The following is an 18,718-nucleotide window of genomic DNA, read 5'->3' on the forward strand; positions in this document are numbered from 1 at the left end:
TGGCTTCCAAGGCTGAGGCTCATCTGGGTCTTACATTAGCAGAGAGCTGCCTCACTCTAAGACTGGCAGTACTGCAGAAGACAACTTGAGTCTGCCCCACTGGTCCCCAGGTCTCCGTCTGATGCCAACTTAGGTCTAAAGACCGCAGGTGTGAACCATGGGCTCACATTGTGTATGGGCCTTTATTTTCTTCCTCATGCTGACTTTCCTTACGGGGATGGGACAAACAGTGTCAAGGCTGCCGGGATCCACAGGCAGGTGTCTGCTGCCTGAGTCAGGGGGGAGGGGGATGGCGGAGACCTTGGCTTAGACTCCATTTCATGCAGCCCAGCAGCTCATCCCCAGGTATTTGCATAGGAGCCTAAGGGACACTGATGTTCCGGTGGTGTTCACAGTGGAGGTTGTGCTTTCAGATTTCATGGGTAAAGCCGGGACACAAGAACCTCTCTTTTATTCTCCCTCTGCTAGGAGGAATGCTTCTCTCTCTCTCTCTCTCTCACCCACTGAAAGTGGGTCGGGAGTGATGGGAGGAGCCCCTTCTTTTGTTATAATTGTGCTGAATCAGCACCTTCCACCTCCCCTGTCATCCTTGCTTCTTGAGAAGGTGGTTGATTGCATGAGTAGCTGTGCCTGTCCTATCTCAGAGAGGACTGACTCCCAAGGACCTTCTCAGCCTTCATCCTGCTCCACCTCCTAGGAGACTAACTTTCTAGTCAAAGAGACAAAGGGATTGAAAGGGAAAAGATGGGGGGAAATCATGTAAATGGTAACAAAAGAAAACAGGAGCCAAGAGTTGGTGGCTCACACCTATACTATTAGCTGTTCAGGAGGCTGAGATCTGAGGGTTGTGTTTCAAAGCCAGATGAGACCCTCTTATTTCCAATTATCTGCAGAAAGCGGTGCCTGAAGTGGTAGGGCACTGGCTAGCCTTGATTATAAAAGGTCATGGACAGTGTTCAGGCCCTGAGTTCATTTCCCAGGACAGTCATACACACACACACTACACACACACACACACACACACACACACACACACACACACACATCACATCACATCACATCACATCACAAAGAAGAAAGACAGAGATGGAAATACTAATATCAGAAAAACACAGTTAACACATATAAATGCCTATTTATATATGCATACATATATAATCACATTCATTGTTATCTATTTGAAGAGATTTTTGATTTCTGATGAATAGACTGATAGTTTTTTTTTAATTTGACAACTACATTAATGAATGGTTTGCTATACTGCTATGTCTCTTTCTATCCCTTGTTTTTGAGATGTGTAGTTGAATAATTTCTAAGTTTGCTCATATTTTCCTTTTTATCTGGGGAAACTCAGCTAAACACTGGGATTTTGCTCCTATAAGATATTTCATAAGAATTGACAAGAAATAACATTTTTACTCCAAGATAATTGATAAATAAGAATCTTTACGTAAACTAAGGCAAATACGTGCAATTAATTGAGTAAGGCAATTGCATGACTGGGAAATGTTTACAGATATTCACATGTTTAGAAGTGAAAAAGTTCAAAGTCCTATTCACTGATAAAATAGAAGTTTGGGGAATTTTGAGCCTTAAGGTTATTTTATTTTTAAGCAGAGAAATCTATATAACACAGTCTTTTCCTTGCAGACTTGACCTTTAGACTTGGTTTTGCCAATTAGTTTCATTTTCTTGTGGTATTACTCAACCTTTCAGTTTTCTCCTCTGTTAAATAGCTTGCTGATTGGATCAGCTGTTCTCTCTGGCTGAACAGCGGAAACAGGGAAGAAGTGGATTTTACCAAATGAGGCCCACATGCGAGGATAATGACTAGTAGAATTCAGCATGCTGCTTCATTTTTCATTATTTACTTTGAAATTCAGAACTCACTGAATAGAGAAGCACATATATAGAATCACAACTAGGTTTCTCCAACTTTGCTTTAAATTTCAAACATCTATGTAGTCAAGACATATTAGGATATATATAAATATATACATATATGGTTTATAATATAAACAGAATATGAACCTGTATGTAAGAATGAATATACATTACTAATTATATATAGTAATATACAATATTTACATATGTGATCTTTGGTCCTATACACAGGGCTATCAATAAAGGCCTTATCCGCAGCCCACAGCTGCTGACATCATGCATTTTAAATGTACACATATATAATGTATGCTGACATGGTTTTCATTGCTTTTACTCTAGGGTCATGGTATTTTCTCTTTATTTTCTTTGGACTGAATAAAAATATACTAGAAAGCTTAATGTATATAGTCACATCCTGATTTAGACCCAATTATTTTAAGATAAATTCTGCAAATTCACAAATATATATAAGCAAGGCTTGTTCACTTGCAGCCAACAGGATTCGAAAGTATATACTGTGTGTGTGTGTGTGTGTGTGTGTGTGTGTGTCTGCATGAACATGCATGTGCACCCAGTCCTTGGGCTTGAATTCAGGGTGTGGACTCTGTTCCTGAGCTTTTAGGCTCAAGGCTAGGGTATTACCACTTGAGCCATAGCTCCACTTTAGATTTTTTTGTGCTTATCCAGAGATGGATGTCTCACCGACTTTCCTGCCTGAACTGGCTTTGAACCCCAATCTTGAGATCTCAGTCTTTTGAGCATCTAGGATTACAGATGTGAGCTACTGCACTTTCTACGTTGTAACTTGATTAATTTGATATCAATATTTCTTCCGGAATTCCTTTTAAAATTGTCATGAATTTGAATACAAATATTGTATTTACCATAAATTTTCCAGCAAATATAGAATTTGATTCCTTTTGAACTTAACTTTGCAATATTATATTCAATCTTCTATAAAACACAGTATTCTATCTTTTCCCTTTCATTAGCCATGGAAAAGATTTCATGTATTTACATATAAGTAGCAGAAACAGACTGAAGGATCAATTTGCTTCTCTCTGTGAGTAGCAGACATACCCAAATGTTCCCCGCTTTCACAAAAGTAAAGGATTGCCTCTTTGGTATTTGAAAAGGTTGCTGAGGCTCAGTGAGGTTTTCCTCATTAAGGAAGAACCCAAGCGTAAAGCTCCCATAAATGCATTGGAACTGAGACATATTTTACTCTATTTAGCATTTATGCAGCATTTTTGAAAAGTGCATTTTTATTAGAGTCTCCTTGAAACAGTCTTCTGAGCTTCATCTGGGGGGTGTTCTGCTAACTTAGAAATAGATAAATTAAGGACCAGAAAAGCCAGGTATTGCTCAAGGTCATGTGGCAGCCAGACAGTGAACGAAAGGCCAAATTACCACTCTGAGACCTGACATTTTCACCATGGTGTTTTTCTTCCATGTGCCATACTATATACTACAAGCAGAAAAAAACAAAACAATTTTTTTAGGTACAAGCAGGGATATGGAATTTATATCTAAGGCTGATAATATACAGATAACTGTTTTCAAACAGGCAGGTAATAATAAACTGCCAAGTTACCATTTATGATTCTAAAACCTATCCTTAAGACCGTGGTAACTCTTTGAATCACATATGCAACCATCTATTATTTCTTAAAGGTTATTTTATACCTAGAGAACTAGACTCTTAGGGGGAAATTCAGCGAAAAAATTACTCAAACATACAGAGTGGCGATCCCTGGTGCTAAAACAAAACACCCAAAACAAAACAGAAAAGACGGAGAGTTATAGGAGAGTCAAGAGGAAAATAGACAGTAAAGAATGGGTGTCTTGTATCGAGATGTTATATTTTGCTAGTTTCACCAATATGATTTTTGCTATTTGCTAACGATTGTGAAGAACTGATGTGGCATAGGAATAAATTCTACCTTTTCCATTGCCAAATAGCCCCTAAGTATGCCTATTCACATAACGGAACCTTGATGACAGCCATGTTTCTTCTGAATGGCACAATTTGTTATTGATCCAAACAAACATCCCACTCTTCTGAGAGTTTTCCTGTGTTTACTAAGGCACACATTAATTTTTGTCTTGTAATGAATGTTTTCTTCTATATTTAAATTTTGATTCTTCAAACAGTTGTCTTCTATTGACTTTGTTTCCTTAACTCATATTGCATGATGTGTAATAGCAATACTAGAAAAACCTTAGTCTTCTTTAAATTATGCTTTACTCTTAATATTCCTTCACATGTATTTCATGAAGGGAATAATCTCTGGCCATATTTTTCTCTTCTTTTTAACCTCTTGGCATTTATTTCAATAAATGTTACCTCTTACCCCAAATTTTAAAATACATAAAATTTGTAATTGTATAAGATATATTGCCTATTATAATGCTTAGCTTTGCATTATATGGAGTATTTAGTTCTTTGTGTTATGTAATTTCACTATATTCCTGCTTATCTTCTCACATAAGGGATCCACAATTCTAACATTTTTATCTATTTTATTCACGCTTGTATCCTTGGTGTCTATATTGAGTTTTGGTACAGTAAAAAGTACTTTGCACATATTTGTGAATTAATGGATGAGCATACACTTTATTCTTCAATGATCATTTGGAGATAAGCAAAAATCAAAAAGAAAAATAATCCAGAATAAGGTCCACAGTAGTGGAGCTCACTGGAGACTAATGAAAATGAGCTATATAACTTGTGGGATGAGATGGAAAGGAAAGACTCGGGGGAGAGTAGGGGAACAGATGACACTGTAAGAAAGGAAGTCAAGTCATTACTTGGCTCATGAAATTGAAATCCCTCTGTATATCACCTCTATAATGACAATAAAGTCAATTAACTTTTAAAAGTTCTAGGTTTGTTTTAATCTAGAAGAGAGAATAAAATGACAGAATCCCCTCCCAAAGTTCACACACATGCAGATAGTTTAGAGAATGTCATTTGGAGACTTAAGTAATTGCACAGGGTTTTTCAAAGGAAAAGACAAAAGATGACAAAAAAAACCTCTAAAACTGAAATAAACTATAAAGATGACTGTAAGAAGTGGTTGGTGTGGAGGCAATTGTTCAGCTGCTGATTGACTACCTAGGAAGTACAAGTTTCTGCATTCAAATACCAGTACCACAAAACCTAAAACACAAATCCTTCTGTTTCTCTTCATGTTAACAGAAACTATATTTGAAATGTGTATAATGATAGTTTTGTTTCTACAGTTTAAATCTGAGTACAAGATTTCTAAATTGCTAATCATTTAGAGTCTATACTTATAATGCGCTTGATAATTAAAAGCACTCATCCCAGTACAGATCTGGAGGATCACAGTTTGAGACCAGTCTGGAAAAACCCTTCGCCAGAATCAAAGGTAAAAGCTAGGAGTGGTAATGAACATGAGGAATCTGTAGCTAGAGCTGAATATAAGCACTTTTGTTCATTACTGAGGGGCAGAGGGAGGTTAGCAGTTTTCCTGTGCCCATCCCTTCAGACGTCACCATACACCGAGCTTTTTCATATACTTAAATAGCTCCTTAGGCCTTATAAAAATTTGGTCAATATCATAGGTACTCTCAAAAGTATAAAAGGCTCATTTGTGAATAGAAATAGCAACAATAAAATAAATAATGAAATTTCTATTATTCAATTGGAATTCTTTGTACTTCCCAGGATTCTTATTTATATTTGATTTTAAGAAAACCTTTAAATACATTATTATTTAAATGAGTTTATCAGTAATTGTAGTGAAATGTAAGTCAAGATCACTTTAGGAAAGTATCTCACTCCCATGAGGATGTCTATTATAACAGAGACAAAGCAGTAACCCAGGAGTGAAAATGTGGTCAAGAGAGAGCTCCTATACCACTGACAGGAAAATAATTATAGCCATTATGGAAAACTGTATGGAGGTCCTTCCAAAAATCACCAACAGTACTGGCATGTGATTCTGCAATATTACCATCAGGTGTATATATAAAGAACATGAAGTCAAAACATTGAAGAGACACCGCTCCTCCATGTGTATTGACAGCAGCTAGGAAGTTGAGACTACCAGGATCGGATGAATGAACCAAAGCCAGCCAGCAAAAATATGCAGTGGACCACTGTTCAGCCACAAAGCTAATGCTGTCTTGTCATCTAGGATGACGGGAATTGAACTGGAGGTTAATTGATGAAGTGGAATATGCTCAGTGAAATGAATCAGGGTTACGGGGATAAGCACCACACGACTTCCCTCAAAAGTGGAATCTAAGGGATTTGTTCCTGTAAAATTAAGAATTGTGCATTGGTTACCAGAGCTTGCAGAGTCCCATAAAAAGAGGCTGGAAAAGTTCTGGAATGGGAACTCAATTACATTTGGAAAAGAAGAACAAGTTATTCTAGGTGATTGCACAAGAAGGTATTTGGACACAGTTTATATTTCCACAAGGTGGAAGAAATGAATTTGAATATCTTCTCCATAAGAAATAAATTTTAAGACATAGGTATGTTTAATACATAATGTTAAACATTACATATTATATCCATGTATCAAAAAACCAAAAGTTCATTAACATTCATAATTTTTATAGTTTTATGTATCAGGTAAGAATAAATGCTATTAGGCCAGTTGTGGGGGCTCAAGCTTGCAAGTCAACTACTCAGAAGGGAGAGATTTGGAGGATCGGATTCCTAAGTTAGTCTGGGTAAGCACAGTAAGAATCATGCCCATCAACCAGCTACAGTGATTAAAGTATGGCTGGGGGTCCAGCAATGCAGAAGGCAATGGGTAAAAGGACTGCAGTTTAAGAAGGGTCTGAAGGATCCACAGGGATCTTGCTTGAAAACTAACTAAAACCAAAGAAAAACAGTTGGGATATGACTTGAATCATGAAGTCTGTGCCTGCCATAAGCAACTCTGAGAATTAATATCCCAAATACATGCTAATTAATTAACTGGTTGACTAATTATTGAATTATATTCTCACTTTGTGTCCAGGGCAGTGATATTCCAACTTGTTCTTTCAGGCATTAACCATTGTACCCAGTCTTGTGTTCCCCAGAGGTCAGGATAACAGGTAGGCAGACTGAATTTAGCCATTGGTTGCAAAAAGAAATATATATATATACATATACCCTCACATTAACATGGATTCAAGGATCACATAGCAAATGCACTATTATATCATGACTGATGGTGGCTCATTTTCACGTCCAGAGCAAACAGGTGCCCACAAAGTTGCTGAGAACAGATGGCTTTCCACACAGCTTATGAAAATGCAAAGTAGTTTATCATTACCAACAAGTTTTTGTCAAAAAGTAACAACCAGAGCTATTATACGAACTGGCTTTCATATTCCTTAATATATTAACAAATAATAAATAAATACAAACATAACAAAAAGTTTAAAGATACAAAAGCCAGTCATTTATCATCTGCAGCCAGGAGAATGGAATTTAAGCTCATTATGTGAAGATGACTCATTAGTGTCAACTAAAAAGTCAATCTCCTAGGAGTGGGGAGGTGAATAGTAGGAGCGTGTTCACAGAGGACAAATGGAAAACAGCTTGCCAAAGGGTGGTAAGAGTTAAGTGGGAACTTCAATCCTAACTCTCAATATTAATGGACTTAACTCTCCAGTTAAACGACATAGATTGACAAGTTGGATCAAAAAACAAGATCCATCTTTCTGCTGCCTCCAAGAGACTCACCTTGCCAGCAAAAGCAAACATATTCTAAAAGTGACAGGCTGGAATAAAATCTATCAAGCAAATGGCCCCCCCAAACAGGCCGGTGTTGCAATCTTAGTATCAGATAAAATTGACTTCAAACTAAAAACAGTAAAAAGAGACCTACATACTAATAAAGGGATCTCTCCAACAGGAGGAAATAACCATCCTAAACATCTACACACAAAATATAGGAGCTCCCAACTTCATCAAATAAACACTACTGACTCTAAAAACTCTCATAGACCCAAACACATTGATTGTTGGAGACTTTAACACACCACTCTCACCCCTGGACAGATCAACACGCCAAAAACTGAGCAAAGGAACCTCACAACTAAACAACTACATAGACCATCTAGACTTAACTGACATATACAGAATATTCCATCCAACAACATGAGAATACACATTCTTCTCAGCAGCACATGGAACATTCTCCAAAACAGATCGCATGTTAGGGAACAAAGCAAACCTGCACAAGTTTAGAAACATTGAAATTATTCCTTGCATTCTCTCAGACCACAATGGGATAAAACTAGAGCTCAATGCCAAAGGCCACAAAAGAAAACCTCACAACTCATGGAGACTCAACCATTCATAGCTGAACCACCAATGAATCATGGAAGAAATCAGAACAGAATTTCAATGTTTATGGAATTAAATTATGATGAACACACAAATTACAAGCTCCTCTGGGACACAGAAAAGGCAGTACTGAGAGGAAAATTTATAGCTCTGAGAGACTACATCAACAAATTGGAGAAATCTCAATTCAACAACTTAACAAAGCACCTTATGCTCCTTGAAAGAGAACAACAAGCCAAAGCCAAAGCCAATATATGGAAGCAAATAATTAAAATCAAATCAGAATTAAATGACTTAGAATAAAAAAAGAGAGAATCAACAAAACGAAGAGTTGGTTCTTTGAAAAAGTTAACAAAATAGACAGACCACTATCAAACCTGACCAAAAAACAAAGACAGCACACCCAAATATACAAGATCAGAGATGAAACAGGTGACATCACCACAGAAACAACAAAGATTCAGAATATAATAAAGGACTGTTTTCAAACATGTATGCCAACAAATTCTAGAACCTAGAAGAAATGGAAAAATTCCTAACAAAAATTGATATGCCCAAACTCAAACAAGAAGATTTAAATCTACAGAACAGATCCATATCCAGCAATGAAATTGAAAATGCAATAAGAGATCTCCCATCCAAGAGAAGCCCAGGTCCAGATGGATTCACAGCAGAATTCTCCAAGGCCTTCAAAACAGATGTCACACTGACACTCCTCAAACTCTTCAATGAAATAGAGAGTAAAAGCTCACTACCAAACACATTCTATGATGCTAGTATAAGGTTAATCCCACAGCCAGACAGGGACCCATCAAGGAAAGAGAACTATGAACTAATTTCCTTGATGAATTTTGATGCAAATCTTCTCAACACATTCTTGCCAACCGACTTCAACAAGTCATCAAAAAAAACCATACACTATGATCAAACCGGGTTCATTCAAGGAATGCAAACTTGGTTCAATAAATGCAAGTCAATGTAACCCACTGCATGAACAGGAGCAAGGTAAAGAATCACATGTCTATATCTGTAGATGCGGAAAAGGTTTTCAATAACATCCACCACCCATTTATGATAAAAACCCTGGAAAATCTGGGATTCCAGGGAACATTCCTGAATATAATAAAGGTCGTCTATGACAAATCACCAGCAAGCAAAATACTAAACGGTGAAAAGCTAAAGACATTGCCTTTAAAATAAGGAGCAAGACAAGGATGTCCACTGTCTCCTCTCCTATTCAGTGTAGTACTAAAATTCCTAGCCAGTGCAATTAGGCAAGAAGAAAACATAAAAGGTATCCAAAAAGGAAAAGATAAAGTTAAACTTTCTCTCTTTGCAGGTGACATGATCCTATACCTAAAGAACCCCACAACCTCTACTCCCAAGCTACTAGAGCTGATCCAAAACTTTGAAAAAGTAGCAGGATATAAAATTAATTCTCAAAAATCAATGGCTTTTATATACACCAATAACCAGAAGAGCAAGGAAAGCAACTCCTTTTGCAATAGCCTCAAAAAACATAAAATACCTAGGAATAACCTTAACCAAAGACATGAAAGAATTCTATGATGAGAACTTGAAAAGCCTGAAAAGGGAAATTAAGGAAGAACTCTCAAGAAATGGAAAAACCTCCCATGCTCCTGGATTGGGAAGATTAACATCGTGAAAATGGCAATACTACCAAAAGCTATCTACAAATTCAATGCAATACCCATCAATATCCCAAAACCGTTCTTCAATGAAATAGAGGAAGCAATTCAGAAATTCAAATGAAACAATAAAAAAACCTGAATAGCAAAAACAATCCTAAATAGAAAGAACAGTGCAGGAGGAATATCAATGCCAAACTTTAAGTTGCATTACAAAGCTATATTAATAAAAACAGCTTGTTATTTTTACAAGAACAGACCCGAGGACCAATGGAACAGAATGGAAAACCCAGGAATGAACCCACAGACCTACGGCTACCTAATCTTTGACAAGTGAGCTAAAAATATAGGTTGGAACAAGAACAGCCTCTTGCAACAAATTGTGCTGGCAAAACTGGGTCAACACCTGTAACAAACTAAAACTAGATCCCTATTCATCACCCTGCACCAAAATCATTTCCAAATGGAACAAAGACCTAGAAATAAAATCAGATACCCTGAAAAAAACACAAGAAGGAATAGGAGAAACTCTAGGACTCCTTGGCACTAAAAAAAATTTCCTCAACAAAGGTGTAGAAACACAACAAATAAAAGAAAGGTTGGAAAAATGGGACTGTATCAAACTGCAGAGCTTCTGTAGGGCAAAGGACATAGCTTCCACGATAAACAGAAATCCCACAGATTGGGAATAGATCTTTACCAGCCATACAACAGACAAAGGCCTAATATCTAAAATATACACAGAACTCAAAAAGTTAAATTTCTCCAAAACAAACAATCAAAGAACTAACAGTCCTCTCAACAAATGGGCTAATACCTAAAAAGAAACTTCTCTGAAGAGGAAATGAGAATGAAAAAGTGTTCAATATCACTGGCCATAAAAGAATTGCAAATCAAAACAACATTGAGATTCTACCTCACCCATTAAGATTGTCCATTATCAGGAAATCCAACAATAACAAATGCTGCAGAGGATGTGGCCAAAAGGGAACCTTACTACACTGTTGGTGGGAATGCAAGCTTGTTCAACACCTCTGGAAAGCAGTGTGGAGGTAACTAAGAAGGCTAAACATAGAGCACCCCTATGACCCAGCAGCCCCACTTTTGTGCATCTACCCAAAAGACTATAAGCAAGACCACACTAAAGCTACCAGCACAACTATGTTCATTGCAACACAATATGTCATTGCTAAAACACGCAACCAACCTAGATTCCCCTCAGTAGACGTACTGATCAGGCAAAAGTGGTATGTATACACAATGGAATTCTATGCCTCCATCAGAAGGAATGACACTGCCCCATTCGTAAGGAAATGGAAGGACTTGGAAAAAATCATATTAAATGATGTAACCCAGACCCAAAGAAGCATAAACACTATTGTGTCCCTCAGAGGAAATAGCTAGTACATGAGTTGGCTCGTCATGGTAGAAGATCAAAATACCCTAATACCTGCACCCATATGATCACATAAGATGATGCCAAGTAAAATGAAGTCCACGTTAAGGAGACAAGAGTTATACCACTGTTGTAACTATTATCATCATCCCATGTGAAATCATAACTTTTGTAGTTTTTAATTATTTTTTCTTGTATGTTCTTTTGTTCTATTTATTGTTCGTTTTGTTCCTCTTGTATTTACTTCCTGTGCTTGTACCCCCACTACCACTATATTTCATCCCAATAACCTAGATACTGTTTATATGGGTATTAGAACTAGGGAAGGGAAGGGAATACCAAAATTGAGAGACAAAGGACAAAAAGACAAACCATTCCAAAAGCAATTCCACCTCACCTAGAAAGAATGTCCTTTATTCAGAAAACTAACAATAATAAATTCTGGAGGGGATGTGGCCAAAAGGGAACCCTACTTCATTGTTGCTGGGAATGTAAACTGGTTCAGCCACTCTGGCAAGCGGTATGGAGATTCCTCAGAAGGCTAAACATAGAACTCCCCTATGACCCAGCTGCCACACTTTTGGGCATCTACTCAAAAGACCAAAAACAAGAACACACTAAAGCCACCAGCACAACAATGTTCATCGCAGCACAATTTGTCATAGGTAAAATATGGAAGGAATCCAGATGCTCCTCAGTAGACAAATGGATCAGGAAAATGGGGTACATATACACAATGGAATTTTATGCCTCTATCAGAAAGAATGACATTGCCCCATTCGTAAGGAAATGGAAGGACTTGGAAAAAATTATACTAAGTGAAGTGAGCCAGATCCAAAGAAACATGGACTCTATGGTCTCCCTCATAGGGAATAATTAGCACAGGTTTAGGCTAGTCACAGCAGAAGATCACAAGAACCTAATAGCTATGCCCCTATGAATGCAGAAGATGATGCTAAGTGAAATGAACTCCATGTTATGGAACTGACTGTTCTATCACTTTTGTAATTACTGTCAACATGCCATGTGAAACCATAGCTTCTATTGTTGATGAGCCTCTTGTATCCCTTCCTGTGGTTGTACTTGCACTATCACTGTATCTTATCTGAGTACACTGGATACTGCATATACTGGTATTAGATCTAGGGAAGTGAAGGGGAATATCAAAATCGAGAGACAAAGGATAAAAAGACAAACGACTCCAAAAGCAATACTTGCAAAACCATTTGGTATAAACCAACTGAACAACTCATGGGGGGAGAGGGGAAGGGGGAGGAGGTAACAAACTACTAGAAAAGTACCCAAGGCCTAACACATGAAACTGTAACCTCTCTGTACATCACTTTGACAATAAATAAGAAAAACACCTCAAAAAAAAAAAAGACATCTGTAAATCAACTGCACAACTTGGGCAGAGATGATAAGGGGGAGGGGGAGGGGGGAAATGAGGAAGGAGGTAACAGTTTGAACAAGAAATATACTCACTGCTTTACATATTAATCTGTAACCCCTCTGTACCAACTTTGACAATAAAGCAAAAAGTTTAATAAAAAAAAAAGAGTTAAGTGGGAACAATAAACTCTCCTTTGCTATATCAGGGAAGGGTGACTATAGCCAATATAATGAATAGTACATTCCCAAAGCTAGAGGAAATCATTTTGAAAATTCTTGCCATGTAGAAATAGGAGGTAGATGTGTGCAACCGCACTGAAATATTACGCATTGAATATGCATATTAAAACACCACATACCATTTCATGGATGTGTGCAATTTTATGCATCATTTATTTATCAGCTAGTCATAAATAAGACATATAATTTTTTTCTTATTTATGGTCAAAGTGATGTACAGAGAGGTTACAGTTTCATACGTTAGGCATTGGATACATTTCTTGTACTGCTTGTTACCTCTTCCCTCATTTCCCCCTCTCCTCCCCCTTTCCCTCTCCCCCCATGAGTTGTTCAGTTGGTTTACACCAAAGAGTTTTGCAAGTATTGCTTTTGGAGTTGTTTGTCTTTTATCCTGTGTCTCTCGATTTTGGCATTCCCTTTCACTTTCCTAGTTCTAATACCAGTATATACAGTTTCCAATGTACTCAGATAATATACAGTGATAGTGCAGGTACAACCACAGGAAGGAGATACAAGAGGATCATCAACAAGGCATATAATTTTAATGGTGACGATAATGATAAGAATTGACATAATCAAAACAAAAGTTCAGAAATTGAGTGGAAAGGAGACGATCCAGCCCGGGATTACTTAAGGAAGCTTTGGGGAAGTGGCCTTTACTCAGAAGGCAATATATCTCTCCTAAGTAGTCACAGACTATATGTTCATGTCTGCAACACTTATTCCATTTTTACATAAACTCATTTAATACTATAATGGCTAGGTAAAAGAGGATTAATCATACTTATTTATATATATATATATATTTTATTATCAAACTGAATTACAGAGAGGTTACAGTTTCATACATTAGGCATTGGATACATTTCCTGTACTGTTTGTTTACTCGTCCCTCATTCCACCCGCCCCCTCCTTTTCCTCCCCCCCCATGAGTTGTTCAGTTTATTTACACCAAAAAGTTTTTCAAGTATTGCGTTTATAGTTGTTTGTCTTTTTTTACCCTGTGTCTCTCGATTTTGGTATTCCCTTCCAATTTCCTAGTTCTAATACCAGTATGCCCAGTTTCCAGTATACTCAGATAAGATACAGTGATAGTGTAGGTACAACCACAGGAAAGTGATACAAGAAGATCATCAATAATAGAGGCTACAGTTACATATGGCACGTTGAAAGTAGTTACAACTATGATATAACAATCTTTTCCATAACATAGAGTTCATTTCACTTAGCATCATCTTATATGATCATAAGGGTATAGCTATTGGGCTCCTGTGATCTTCTGCTTGCCTAAACCTGTGCTAATTATTCCCTATAAGGGAGACCATAGAGTCCATGTTTCTTTGGGTCTGGCTCACTTCACTTAGTATAACTTTTTCCAAGTCCTTCCATTTCCTTACGAATGGGGCAATGTCATTCTTTCTGAAAGAGGCATAAAATTCCATTGTGTCATACTTATTTTTTGAGAAAGTTAATCTTATGAATGAAATAACATTTTCCAATACAATTCTGACTATAAACAATAATTCGAAGAGTTAAGATAAGATTGGTGTATGATTATGCTCATTAGGGACAAAATCAATTTCATATTTTAAATATACATTGTAGACCATGTATTTCCTTCAAAATAACATATCCATTCTGCAGAAATGAATTCTAATAAGAGGTACTCATTAACTGGAAGGAACTCAACAGTATGGTTTATATTTGTTACTAATACCTTTAGGTTAAACTCCATATTTTAGGCAACTAGAAAAGGCAACTCAATACTTTCAATGCAAAATTGTTGTACTTTCTTGACAATTCTTCATCTACATAATTGGACAATTTTAATCTTTCAATACCTCACATATCATATTCCATTGTATATCATTTGTTCTATTGTTTTTCTCCTTTGATTTTGGAATTTTTGACAGAATTTTTGTGGTATATAGAACTTTGATACCTGCCATATGACCTGACTTGAGGAAACACTCTTGGTGGTCTTTTGCATATGAGTTGACTAGGCATTGTTTAAGTCCTTCTGACCTAAACCAGCTTGATTACATTGCTTTTATATCACTATTACATTGCTTGCATCATTCATATTTGCTTTTTGTAAGTCAAATGGTTTCATAATTCACCTGAACATTTTTACAATGTGATTTCACACATATTTGTAAGCTTGTTTTTTAACAACATAGTTTTCCTTTAGGTGTAATTATTTGAAATTATGCATGTGGACAGCTCTTACTGTGTATAATACTGAGAGAATAAGAATTTGCGGTCTCCCAGAAGGAGCCTATAATACCATTTCATGCTGTGAGAGCAAAAACAAATGTAAATAATCAATACTCATGGGTAAATTATGAACTTCTATAGTCTCCTTTCCTTCATTTTCATTTTATTGTTTGTGTAGATGTCTAATTGATTTAATTTCAATTTCATTTCTTTTTTCTATGGACAAGCTCATATACACATATTCTCACTGTTTGGTATTTTTGTTTCTCTGTTTTTAATTCATAAGGAGAGATATTTATTCCCAATTGATCTATCTACACTTACACTCTTCCTTATGGGTTCTTTCTTATGTAACTGATCAAAACACTCAATAAAGCATTAATTAAAGTTTAATAAAATATATCTATAGTAGCCCCCACCAGTAATATTTCATATTTTTTATTGAGCCACCTTTTCAGAAATGACTTTTCTCTCTTCTTTATATTCAACATATCCCAATTTAAACACATTCCTCAAATTAAAAGAAAAATTTTGGATCGTAATAGCTTTTAACATATGGAAAGGATCTGAAGGTGTTTGCTCTTTGGTGATTCTTATGAACAGGATTAAGTCTGAGAATAACTAAAGTGGGATCCAACATTGAGTTACTTGTACTCCAACAGGTATATCCTTCTACTGATGTCATTGTTTTGTATGTGTGACAAATCAGGATGCATTTTGTCATGAGTTGTGTAGAAATTTAGAAATTTGTTGCCTCTTAAAACATTGCCAAATCCTGGCTTTTCTTCTGGAGCCAGTTCTGCAGAGTGGGCACTGTTTCAGTCATTCTACAGCTGCTCTCACTGCATTTAATTTAAAACAATGCTGGTGAACTGGGGATGTAGCTCAGTGTTAGAGCCCCTGTCTGGCTCACACAAGGCCTTCAGTTCCATTCCTAGCCCTATGCATACTAAAATACTTAGAAAATAGTCTGGAGTGTATAAAAATATAGTTGTTCATGTGAATAGCATTATTTTATTATTTTCTGACTGTTTTAACCTGATTCACTTATTCAACCGTATTTAATTTCAAGTTCTATTGGAAATTTCGGTTGTGTTAAGGAGGCACAATATTTTGGATCCTGAGGATTTTCTTGCTAGTAAACTGAGAATCAAATCTATTAAGCTACTCAGCAGACTGATAAAGGAATTACAGCAAGGTCAAATATTATTCCCAATAGCAAGAATATTTTTCATATTTCTGGATTTAAACTTAACAATATTTTGAAATTGAGTTAAATAATTTGAGACATATTGTTAAGCGATAGAATTACAGGACTTACTTTTCTCTTTTTTGTTTACCTGCTCATTTTAGTCAGCTTAGCATAGACATGGTCATTCTTCTGTTTGTCAAGCTCTTGGCAGATTTGATAAGCTCATCTGTTCATGTGAAAGGTGTAATGGGCTCCCTGAAGCTAAAAGGATTCACAAAGACTATTTCTATACCCAGTTCTAGTGACGAGAGTAGCAGGGATATTTTCAATCTGAGTGTCAAACCCCAAAACCTCATAGACAACCTGAGTTCTAATCCTTCCTTGGCCATGATTTCCCACTGACCAAAAAACTTTCTTTGCTCCTTTCAGCAGATATATATTCAAATTGCCATTTGATGACAATATTCTATTGAGAATGAGATATCTGGTAAATAAGCCCTGTTCTTCAATATGATATAATTTAGAGATAGGGTCTTGAAAAGATAATTAAAATTAAATGAACTTACAAGTGCATACTTCTAATCTAGTATGTTTTCTTTAAAAGAAAGAAATGGTTTGAGAAAATAAAGAGAATGTTGTGTTGTGAGGACATTTGAAAAAGCTGTCATAGAAAGTAGGGGCATAGTATGGGGGAGAAACCAAATTACATCAAATGAGTGTAACCTTGATCATGAATATCCAGTGTCCATAATACTGAGAGAAAATGATTTGACAGTTTAAGAGTCTTAGTCTGAGGGGTTTGTTAAAGTAATCATCAGAGTAGTACACAAATTTATCTTTTATATGAGGTTCCCAATTCTGTTCTCCTGATTTCAATACCAACAATGGTGTATGTGGGAAGGGGAGGAGGGTCTCTTGTTAAGCAGGCACTAAACTACTGAGTCATGCCTCCAGTAATTTAAATTCATGCTATGTTGGAGATCATGATTTTGCCTGGCCTGGCTTGGCCTGTATAATGATCCTCCGATTTTACACTTCAAAACACTGTGGGACAACAGGGGTAAGTCAGTGTGCCTAGTTTTTCTTTCTGTTGACATGAGGTCTGGAAAACCCATCCCCCCTCACCCACACAGCTGTCCTGTAATCATCATTCTCCTGACCTCAGCCTGCTCTGTGGATGGGATAATAGATGTGAGCCCTTGGCACCTACACAGGTGGTTCTAGTTCTTTAATCCTCTTCAACTCTCCAACTCAAACACTCTTTTCACCAATTAATTCATCGTCAGAATTATGGGAAGAGACTGCCAAATATTAACAACCTATCAGAAAATCACCCAAAGGGGTAATGAAAGAGATTAGCTACAAATAGCACATGATATATTTGGAAGCTTTGTTGTAAACTTGACACTGAATCTAATCTTCACGGAAGTGTCTTTGTGGGTTTTCTGAGATGCATTGTGGTCTTTCCCTTCCACAAAATTGCAAAGGCATCAAAATACTCATTTACATTAGCCAAATACGATGTTCATACAATATACTGCATCTATCACATGATTCATTCCAATCAACATTTTTAAGACCAGCAAAGAAGATCAAGTACTCAAGGTAAATTGTGTGGAATCTAAAAAGGTATATAAAGATATCATGAGATAGTATCAGTCATCCTCATTAATCACTTGACTTTACATAGAAAATTGACTTTTCTCAGGAAAACCTTTTTTGTAATATTTTGAGTTACCTGTGTTGTTGAACTTTAGACCTTGTAAACACTATGAAAGGTAAATATTGGAATGCTTAGAATTTGCTAAGATAGTCTGATATACCCTGGGAAGCATTGCTATATAAATAATGCCCTTCAAGTCTTTAAACAGCTAATTAGCTAAGTGCAATAGAATCAAGAACTGTTCAGTTTGTATTAGTTTTACATTTATTTATAATCACCATACAAAAGGTTAAATTGACAAGTATACCAGACATGATAGTCAAATTATTTTTTCCACACACAACAAGCAGCTCCTTTTGTCTGAAATAAATTCTGTTAGGGCAGTTAAGTTAGTGAGATTGGGTTTGGTCCTCCAGATCAAATTAAATATGAAAGTGTCCAAACCATATCCTTATTGGGGTCTCTAGCCCCCACCCCCCTTCCCCGACCGGCAGGAGAGACTGGGAAGGCACGCCCCAGGCAGACAGCAAGCCAAGATAGGAAAGGGCCGGTAGGCCACTCGCACCCAGCCCTCCCTCAACAGAGGACAATCAGACGGCTTGGGAGTGAAGTCAGTGCAAGATCTCTTTTATTGGGGAAGTACGTGCCACTAATATAAGGCACAGGAGCCAATCAGGTCTAAGATCGGCAGGAAGGGGAGGCTTGAGCTGTCCATCAAGGGCGGAAGAGCTGGAGCATCACAGGCCACAGAACCGCCTCCGGG

The 18,718-nt window shown here is 36.8% G+C and overlaps 1 long non-coding RNA gene across 1 annotated transcript; it reads left to right on the forward strand.

Annotated features, from left to right (window-relative positions):
• The first annotated feature begins 6,177 nt into the window (after positions 1-6,177).
• LOC125351340 lies at positions 6,178-18,395 on the forward strand. The gene is made up of 3 exons (XR_007210934.1): positions 6,178-6,189; positions 14,348-14,350; positions 18,258-18,395. It is a non-coding gene; the product is annotated as an uncharacterized LOC125351340 (long non-coding RNA).
• The last annotated feature ends 323 nt before the right edge of the window (positions 18,396-18,718 follow it).

This window comes from Perognathus longimembris, chromosome 5 (genome assembly GCF_023159225.1).
Source record: "Perognathus longimembris pacificus isolate PPM17 chromosome 5, ASM2315922v1, whole genome shotgun sequence".
NCBI classification, from domain to species: Eukaryota; Metazoa; Chordata; class Mammalia; order Rodentia; family Heteromyidae; genus Perognathus; species Perognathus longimembris.